The sequence below is a fragment of the Nicotiana tomentosiformis genome, chromosome 3, assembly GCF_000390325.3.
Source record: "Nicotiana tomentosiformis chromosome 3, ASM39032v3, whole genome shotgun sequence".
NCBI lineage: Eukaryota > Viridiplantae > Streptophyta > Magnoliopsida > Solanales > Solanaceae > Nicotiana > Nicotiana tomentosiformis.
The window spans coordinates 126,884,424-126,894,675 of NC_090814.1; positions in this window are offsets into that span (position 1 = coordinate 126,884,424).

Consider the following 10,252-nt stretch of genomic DNA (forward strand, 5'->3'; position numbering starts at 1 on the left):
TTCCCCCAGAATATAGAAAGGGGTAGGCATTGACAGCAGGGTACAGAGAGGACTAAGTCAGGACAGTGTAAGAGGATGAGGTTTGCCAGGTCTCAGGAGCAGTCTCAGGGCAGTTATAGGCCCCAATACTTTGATCGGCCACCCAGGCCTCCGCCACCTAAGCTACAGGGTTATAGGTATGACCGTTATACTCATTCAGTACTAGGTGAAAGCTCTTGGGCATCGGTTTTGCAGTGATAACGAGGTTTAGGGCAGACATGGCTATTTCCGTCGTAGTGTGATATCTATGGTAGAGGACACTTGGGCCAATGCCGAGCCGGTTTCGATGCTTGTTATACATGTGGACGTCCGGGGCATATGATGCGAGATTGCCCAAATAGAGATTCTGGGGGTATGGCACAACCAGCAAATTCAACAACAGGATCATTTATGTCTATGCATCCTTCAGGGTGTGGGTCTCAGTCCTCAAATGGTAGAGGTCAAGGAATAGGTAGAAGTTCCAGTTCAAGTGGTAACCAGAATCGTAGCTATGCTTTAGCGGGTCGACAAGACCAGGAGTCTTCACTAGACGTTGTGACAGGTATGTTGACAATTTGCTCTCACAATGCTTATGCCTTGATAGATCCAGGATCTACTTTATCGTGTATTACCCCATTTGTCGCGTGGAAGTTTGGTATAGTGCCTAAAATACTAAGTGATCCTTTTGCGGTATCTACACCGGTCAGAGAATCGATTATTGCTAGACGGGTTTACCGAGGTTGTACGGTGTCAGTTTGTGATCGTTAGACCTCAACCGACCTAGTTGAGCTAGAGATGTTGGATTTTGATGCTATCATGGGCATGGACTGGTTGGCAGCTTGCTATGCCACAGTTGATTGTCGAGCAAAGATAGCTAGATTTCATTTTCCGGGTGAGCCAGTCCTTGAATGGGTAGGTAATACAACGACACCCAAAGGTAGGTTTATTTCTTATCTGAAGGCGAGGAAGATGATTTCCAAAGGGTGCATTTATCATATTGTGCGAGTTAGAGATACAAATGCTAATATACCTACACTTCAGTCTATTCTAGTAGTCAAAGAGTAGGCAAATGTATTCCCAAATGCACTTCCAGGTATTCCTCCAGAGCGAGAGATTGATTTTGGCATCGATTTGCTTCCGGGAACTCAACCAATATCCATCCCTCCGTATAGAATGGCACCTGCCGAATTGAAGGAGTTGAAGGAGCAGTTAAAAGATTTGCTGGAGAAAGGTTTCATCGGGACCAGTACCTCACCTTGGGGTGCACCGGTATTGTTTGTACGGAAGAAAGACGGCTCGTTGAGGATGTGTATCGATTATAGGTAGCTGAACAAGGTAACTATTAAGAATAAGTATCCACTTCGAAGGATAGATGACTTGTTTGATCAGTTGTAGGGAGCTAGATGCTTTTCAAAGATAGATTTGAGGTCGGGGTACTACCAGGTCAGAGTTCGGGAGAAAGATATTCCCAAGACAGCCTTCAGGACCTGATATGGCCACTTCGAGTTCCTTTTCATGTCCTTCGGGTTGACGAACACACCTACCATATTTATGGACTTGATGAATAGCCTATTCCGGCTATTTTTAGATATGTTCGTGATAGTATTTATTGATGATATTTTGGTTTATTCACGTTTAGAGGATGAGCATGAGGACCTCCTATGAGCGGTACTCCAAACCCTCTGTGATAGTAAATTATATGCTATGTTTTCTAAATGTGAGTTCTAGTTGAGGTCTGTAGCATTCTTGGGGCACATTGTATCCGATGGAGGTATAAAGGTAGACACTCAAAAGATTGAGGCTGTGAAATCCTGGCCTAGACCTACTACTCCGACAGAGGTTCGTAGCTTTCTAAGCTTAGTAGGATACTACCAGAGGTTCGTAGAGGGTTTTTCTTCCCTTTCGACACCATTAACGAAGTTGACACAAAAAGAAACTAAGTTTCAGAGGGCAGAGGCTTGCGAGCAGAGTTTCCAGGAGTGTAAGAACAGGTTGGCCTCAGCGCCAGTGCTAGAACTTCCAGAGGGTCCAGATTATTATGCCATGTATTGTGATGTCTCAGGTGTCAGTTAGGAGGTGTCCTGATTCAACATGGGAAAGTAATTGCGTATTCTTCAAGGCAGTTAAGGAAGCACGAGCAAAATTATCCGACCTACGACCTCGAGTTAGCTGTGATTGTCCATGCACTTAAGATATGGCGGCATTATTTATATGGTGTTCATGTTGATGTATTCACAGATCATAAAAGCCTGCAATATATCCTCAAGCAAAAAGAGTTGAATTTGCGACAGAGGCGATGGCTTGAGTTATTGAATGATTATGATGTTAACATTCTCTACCTTCCAGGGAAAGCTAATGCTGTAGCATATGCCTTAATTCGCCGATCTATGGGTAGCTTAGCACATGTAGAGGCCGAGAAAAGACAATTAACTAGAGAGATTCATCAATTGACTTGTTTGGGGGTTCGGGTAGTAGACTCTTGCAATGGTGGAGTTGTACTCCAAAATACTGCAAAATCATCTCTCATTGCTGAAGTAAAGGAAAGGCAGTACGAGGACCTAGAGTTGGTCGAGTTGAGAGAGCGAATTCCGCAACAGAAGAAGCCGTTGTTAGTGTGATGATCCAAAAGGTTATCTTATGTTTTAGAACTCGAATCTGCTCTCTTAAGCCTTAAAAATCTCATTTTTACCCTCCTCGATTTGCGTGTGCAGTCCGGGTAGGTTTTCTGAAAGCTTTTATGTTGAAAACTAATGAAAATAAGAATTTTTACCTTAAAAGTTGATTTTAGTTGACTTCGCTCAACATTTTTGGTAAACGGGCCCGGATCCATGCTTTGACGGTCCCGATAGGTCCGTATTGAATTATGGGACCTGGGCGTATGCCCGGAATCGAATTTGGAGGTCCCTAGCTTGAGTTATGAATTTTTGGTGAAAATTAAAAGTTTGAAAATTATTTGTTTTTAAGAATTGATTGATATTTGGCATTGTTAGTATCGAGTCCGTATTTTGGTTTCGGAGCCCGGTACAGGTTCATTATGATATTTAAGACATGATTGTGAAATTTGGTGACAAATGGAGTTGATTTGACGTGATTCGGACGTCCAGTTGAGAAATTAGAAGTTTTAAAGTGTTCTTGAGAATTTCATTTGATTTGGTGCTAAATTTAGAGTTCTAGGTGTTATTTTGGCGATTTGATCGCGCGAGCAAGTTCGTATGATGTTTTTGGACTTATGTGCATGTTTGGTTTGGAGCCCTAAGGCTCGGGTGAGTTTCAGATATGCCACAGGATGTTTTGGACTTGGGAAAAATCTAGTTTCTGCAGATTCTGGTGTTTGTCATATCCTTCTTCGCGTTCGCGAAGGTCCTCTTGCGAACACGAAGAGTAATCTGATGAGGCTGAGACTTCTTCTTCGCGAACGTGAAGGCCTGGTCACGAACACGAATTGATGGGGGATTTACCCTTCGCGAACGCGACCGGATCAACGCGCACGCAAAGAGTAATCTGATGAGGCTGAGACTTCTTCTTCGTGAATGTGAAGGCCTGGTCACGAACGCGAATTGATGGGGGATTTACCCTTCGCGAACGCGACCGGATCAACGCGAACGCGAAGCATGTGGGGACTTGGGGGGGTTGGTCGTTCCTTCATCGTGAACGCGAGCCATTCCTCGCGAACGTGAAGGCCATAGGGGAGTGATCATCGTGAACACGAGCTGGGTCTCACGAACGCGAAGGCTTGGCAGCCACTACCCTTCGCGAATGCGACAATGCTCTCGCGAACGCGATGAACACTGTCGCCCAGCACTTAACAGAACCCAAAACAGGATTTTTGCCAAAAAACTAATTTTTCTCAAAAACCAAACGGTGAGGGGCGATTTTTCAAGAGTCATTCCTTCCCCAAATTGTTGGTAAGTGATTCTAAACCATCTTCTTTCAATTACCCATTACATTTCTTGAATTTTCAACCTAAAATCTAGAGTTTTCATGGTAGAATTAGGGGTTAGGGTAGAAAATAGGGATTTCGGGAATTTGGGGACTTAGACCTCAATTTGAGGTCGGATTCCAAAACTAATTACATATTCGGGCTCGGGGGTGAATGGGTAAAAGGATTTTGGTCCGAACCTCGGGTTTTGACCAAGCGGGCCCGGGGTCGATTTTTTGACTTTTTGGAGGAAAATTTGGAAAATTTGATTTATGCAATTTAATTGATTCCTTTAGCAATATTTGATATTATTGAGTCATTTTTGAATAGATACGAGTGGTTTGGAGGTGAATTCCAAAGAAAAAGCTGTGATTGAGAATTAAGTGGCATTCAGAGCGAGGTAAGTGTTGTGTCTAACCCTGACTTGAGGGAATTAGGAACCTTAGATTATTTTCTAAGTGAAATTCATGTGAGCGGCGTATATGTGAGGTGACGAGTACCTATGCTCTGCCAATTTACCTGTTTTCCATGTTTCTCTATTTTTCTGATATTGTCTCATTCCTATGCCAAATTGCTACATGTTATACTAGTGTTGTTCAAATTATCGTTCTTATCATGTTTACGGAAATTTTCTGGTGATCATTGAGTTTTTATTTCAAGTTGAGATTGATATTATGGAACCAAATGTTGAAGTAAGGTTTGTACTTGTTATTCTATCTCCTTGTAGTTATTTATGCATTGCATTATGGTAAGGGAGAGTGTTAATGCATGAAGGGTGATGCCGTGCCATATTGTGAGTATTAATGCACGAAAGGTGATGCCGTGTCATATTGTGAGTGTTAATGCACGAAGGGTGATGTCGTGCCATATTGTGAGTATTAATGCACGAAGGGTGATGCCGAGCCATATTGTGAGTGTTAATGCACGAAGGGTGATGCCGTGCCATATTGTGAGTGTTAATGCACGAAGGGTGATGTCGTGCCATGATATGAGTATAAAAGCACGAAGGGTGATGCCGTGCCGTTTCTATTAATTTTATGGTGAGATTGAGAGTAAAAGCACGAAGGGTGATGTCGTGCATTTTTCTTTACTATATTCACTATTCCTGTTGATTCATGGTATATTGACTGCTCCGGTGATCATTATGTTATAGTTCTTTATCTTGTATTCCCCTCAGTATGTCTCCCCTCCCGACATTTCCTGTTTAGTTCTTCATTCCTGTTATTTGCGTATACTCGACACTTACCAGTACTTGGGGTCGGTTGTACTGATGCTGCACTCTGCACTTTCTGTGCAGATTTTGATACCGGCTCAGGTTGATCAAGATTTGCTATTTGTCCATTGTCCGGAGATTCAAGGTAGATCTGTCGGCGTTCACAGACCTTGAAGTCCCCGTCTATCTTTTTATGTCCTACTGTTTTCTTTCATTTAGATAGTCGTATTTCTTTCAGACTATTACTTGTAGTAAATTCTAGAATGCTCTTGAATTGTGACTCCAGATCCGGGTGGTAGTAATTAATACAGTTTTATGATATTCCGCACTTATTATATTTCATTTTAGTTAATTATTGTTATTTACTGAATGGAAATAAGGAATTGGTTTAATGATTTTCTAACATTGGCTTGCCTGGCAAGTGAAATGTTAGGCGCCATCACGGTCCCGTCGGTGGGAAATTTTGGGTCGTGACAGTTGGTATCAGAGCACTAGGTTACATAGGTCTCACGATTCACGAGCAAGCTTAGTAGAGTCTGGAGGATCGGTACAGAGACCTCTGTGCTTGTTTTCCAGAGGCTGTGAAGTTTAGGAACAAGTTTCACTTCTATTCTTCTTTGTCGTGCGATTTTGCTTTCTCAACACTGATTGAACTCTTCTACTCTTATTCTCTCGTAGATGGCGAGAACACGTACCATTTCCTCAGCTGAGCAGCAGCCAGAGCCTCCAGTGATAGCTCCTACGCGGGGCAGAGGTCAAGGCCGAGGCCGTGCCAGAGGCCGAGGCAAGGGCAAGGCTCAGCCTAGGGCCCGAGAAGTAGCCCCAGCAGTGGAGCCTTAGATAGAGATTGACGAGGAGGTTCCAGCCCAGACTATTCCTGTCGGACCAGCTCAGGTTTCGGAGGGGTTCATTGCTACCCCAGTACTTCAGGACTCTTTGGTCCGTTTGGTGGGCCTTATGGAGAGTGTGGCCCAGACTGGCACATTTCCCATGGCACCAGCAGTCTCTCAGGCTGGAGGAGGAGCCCAGACTCCTACCACTCCCGCTCCAGAGCAGATAGCTCCCCAGTATCAGGCTGTAGCAGCTCAGCCAATCGGATTAGTTCAGCCGGTTATTGCGGCACAGGTCAGAGATGGGCCAGCTATGTCTTCTGAGGCTTTATGGAGATTGGACAGGTTTACCAAGATCTTTCCTATTAAATTAAGTGGTGCCCCTTCAGAGGACCCCCAGGAGTATCTTGACAGCTGTCACGAGGTTCTACGGAACATGGGTATAGTGGAGATCAATGGGGTCGATTTTGCTGCATTTTAGATGACTAGTCCGCCAAGAAATGGTGGAGAGATTACTTGTTGACCAGACTAGCTGGGTCGCCTGCTCTTACTTGGGACCAGTTCTCTCAGCTCTTCATAGAGAAGTTTCTGCCTATCACATTGAGAGAGGAGCGTCGCCGTCAGTTTGAGCGTCTTCAGCAGGGCAGTATGACGGTTACTCAGTATGAGACCCATTTTGTGGATTTGGCCCGTCATGCTATTCTTCTGCTTCCCACCGAGAGAGAGAGAGGGTGAGGAGGTTTATTGATGGACTTGCTCAGCCTATCAGATTGCAGATGGCTAAGGAGATTGGGAGTGAGATTTTCTGGCAGCTGCTAATATCGCCAGACGAGTCGACATGGTTCTTACTCAGGGAGGTCAGGGGTCTGACAAGAGGCCTCGTCATTCCGGTGAGTTCAGTGGTGCCTCATCTAAAGGCAGGAGTACTTTTGGTAGAGTCCATCCTCCCAGGCCGTTTCATTCAGCGCTCCAGGCATCCCATGGTGCCTCAGGTGGTCGTGGCCCTCAGATGCATTATTCCAACCAGCTAGCCTACAGTGCACCACCAGCTCCTATTAGTGCACCTCCACTCCAGAGTTATCAGGGTGGTTATTCAGGTCGACAAGGTCAGTTTCAGGGTCAGCAGTCACATCAACCGAGGTTATGTTATACTTGTGGTGATCCAAGGCACATTGCTAGATTTTTCCCTCGGGCAACGGGCAGCTCACAGCATCAGAGTTCTCGTGCCATGGTTCCGGCACCAGTTGCTACACCACCTGCTCAGCCAGCCAGAGGCAGGGGTCAGGCAGCCAGAGGTAGGGCCAGACAGTTAGAGGTGGAGGTCAGGCCGTTAGAGGTGGAGACCAGCCAGCTAGAGGTCATCCCAGGGACGTAGTTCAGGTTGGTGGGGCCCAGCCCCGGTGTTATGCTTTCCCAGCTAGGCCTGAGGCTGAGTCATTTGACGCTGTTATCACAGGTACTATTTCAGTTTGCACTAGAGATGCTTCAGTTCTATTTGATCCGGGATCTACTAACTCCTATGTGTCATCCTATTTTTCTTCCTATTTAGTTGTGCCCCATGATTCTTTGAGTGCTCCTGTGTATGTGTCCACACCAGTGGGAGATGCTATTGTCGTAGATTATATTTATTGTTCGTGTGTGGTCACCATTGGGAGTCTTGAGACTCGTGTAGATCTTCTACTTCTCGACATGGTTGATTTTGATGTCATACTGGGTATGGATTGGCTGTCACCTTATCATGCTATATTATATTGTCATGCCAAGACGATGACCTTAGCCTTACAGGGGTTGCCTCGATTAGAGTGGAGAGGGAATCTTGGCCATTCTGCCAACAGGGTTATCTCTTATGTGAAGGCTCGGCATATGGTCGAGAAGGGGTGTCTAGCTTATTTGGCTTATGTCCGCGATTCTAGTGCGGGGGTTCCTTCTATAGATTCGGTGCCGGTTGTTCGTGAGTTTCCAGAGGTGTTTCCTACAGACCTGCCGGGGATGCCACCCGATAGGGATATTGATTTCTGCATTGATTTGGCTTCGGGCACTCAGCCTATTTCCATTCCGCCATATCGCATTGCCCTGCCATAGTTGAAAGAATTGAAGGAGCAGTTGCAAGATTTGCTGGACAATGGCTTCATTAGACCTAGTGTCTCACCCTGGGGTGCACCTGTGTTGTTTGTGAAGAAGAAAGATGGATCGATGAGGATGTGTATAGATTATCGCAATTGAACAAAGTCACCATCAAGAACAAATATCCATTGCCGAGGATTGATGATTTATTTGATCAGCTTCAGGGTGCCAAGGTGTTTTCAAAGATTAATTTGAGATCTGGCTACCATCAGTTGAGGATTAGGGCATCCGATGTTCCTAAGACAGCTTTTCGGACTCGGTATGGGCATTATGAGTTTCTAGTGATGTCATTTGGGCTGACAAATATCCCAGCAGCATTCATGGATTTGATGAACCGGGTGTTTAAACCCTACCTGGATTCCTTTGTGGTTGTGTTTATTGATGATATCTTGATCTACTCCCACAACCGAGAGGAGCATGAGCAACACCTTCGGATCATTCTTCAGACTCTGAAAGACAGCCAGTTATATGCTATGTTCTCAAAATGCTTGTTTTGGTTGAATTCAATTGCTTTCTTGGGTCACATTGTATCAGCAGAAGGTATTCAGGTGGATCCTAAGAAGATTGAGGCAGTCCAGAATTGGCCTAGACCCACATCAGCTACAGAGATTTGTAGTTTCCTGGGTTTGACGGGCTATTACCATCGATTTGTGGAGGGGTTTTCATCCATAACAGCCCCATTGACCAATTTGACCCAAAAGGGTGCCCCGTTCAGGTGGTCAGACGAGTGTGAAGCGAGCTTTTAGAAGCTCAAGACAGCTTTGACTACGGCACCGGTATTGGTGTTACCCACAGGTTCAGGATCTTATACAGTATATTGTGACGCATCTCATATTAGTCTGGGTACGGTATTGATGCAGGGTGGCAAGGTTATTGTATATGCTTCACGGCAGCTGAAGGTTCACGAGAATTATTACCCTGTTCATGATCTAGAGCTGGCAGCCATTGTTCACATGCTAAAGATTTGGAGGCACTATCTTTATGGCATGCCATGTGAGGTATTCACTGATCATCGGCGTTTGCAGTATTTGTTCAAGCAGAAGGAACTTAATTTGAGGCAGAGGAGGTGGCTGGAGCTATTGAAAGACTATGATATCACCATATTGTATCATCCCGGGAAGGCCAATGTGGTGGTTGATGCTTTGAGTAGAAAGTCAGTCAGTATGGGTAGCCTTGCATATATTCCAGTTGGTGAGAGACCGCTTGCATTGGATGTTCAGGCCTTGGCCAACCAGGTCATGAGGTTAGATGTTTCTAAGCCCAGCCGTGTTCTAGCTTGTACAGTCGCTCGGTCTTCCTTGTTTGAGCATATCAGAGATTGGCAGGATGACAATCCGCATTTACTTGTCCTTAGAGACATAGTGCGGCACGGTGGTGTCAAGCAGGTTACTATTGGAGATGACGGAGTTTTGAGGATGCAGGGTCGTATTTGTGTGCCTAATGTGGATGGACTTCGTGAGTTGATCCTTGAGGAGTCCCACAGTTTCCGGTATTTTATTCATCTGGGCGCTGCCAAGATGTATCAGGACTTGAGGTAGCATTATTGGTGGAGGCGAATGAAGAAGGACATAGTTGCCTAAGTAGCTCGGTGCCTAAATTTCCAGTAGGTAAAGTGTGAGCATCAGAGACCTGGTGGTTTACTCCAGAGGTTAGATATTCTTGAGTGGAAGTGGGAGCGTATCATTATGGACTTTGTTGTTGGACTCCCACGGACTCAGAGGAAGTTCGATGTAGTTTGGGTCATTGTGGACAGGCTGACTAAGTCAGTGCATTTCATTCCTGTGAAAGTTACCTATTCCTCGGAGCGGTTGGCAGAGATTTATATTCATGAGATCGTCCGTCTTCACGGTGTGCCCGTGTCTATCATTTCTGATCGAGGTACGTAGTTTACCTCGCACTTTTGGAGGGCAGTTCAGCGTGAGTTGGGTACGCAGGTTAAGTTGAGCATAACATTTCATCTTCAGACGGACAGGCAGTCCAAGCATACTATTCAGATCTTGGAGGATATGCTTCGCGCTTGTGTTATTGACTTTGGAGGTTCTTGGGATCAGTTTTTGCTGTTAGCGGAGTTTGCCTACAATAACAGCTACCAGTCGAGTATTCAGATGGCTCCCTATGAGGCATTGTATGGTAGATAGTATAGGTCGC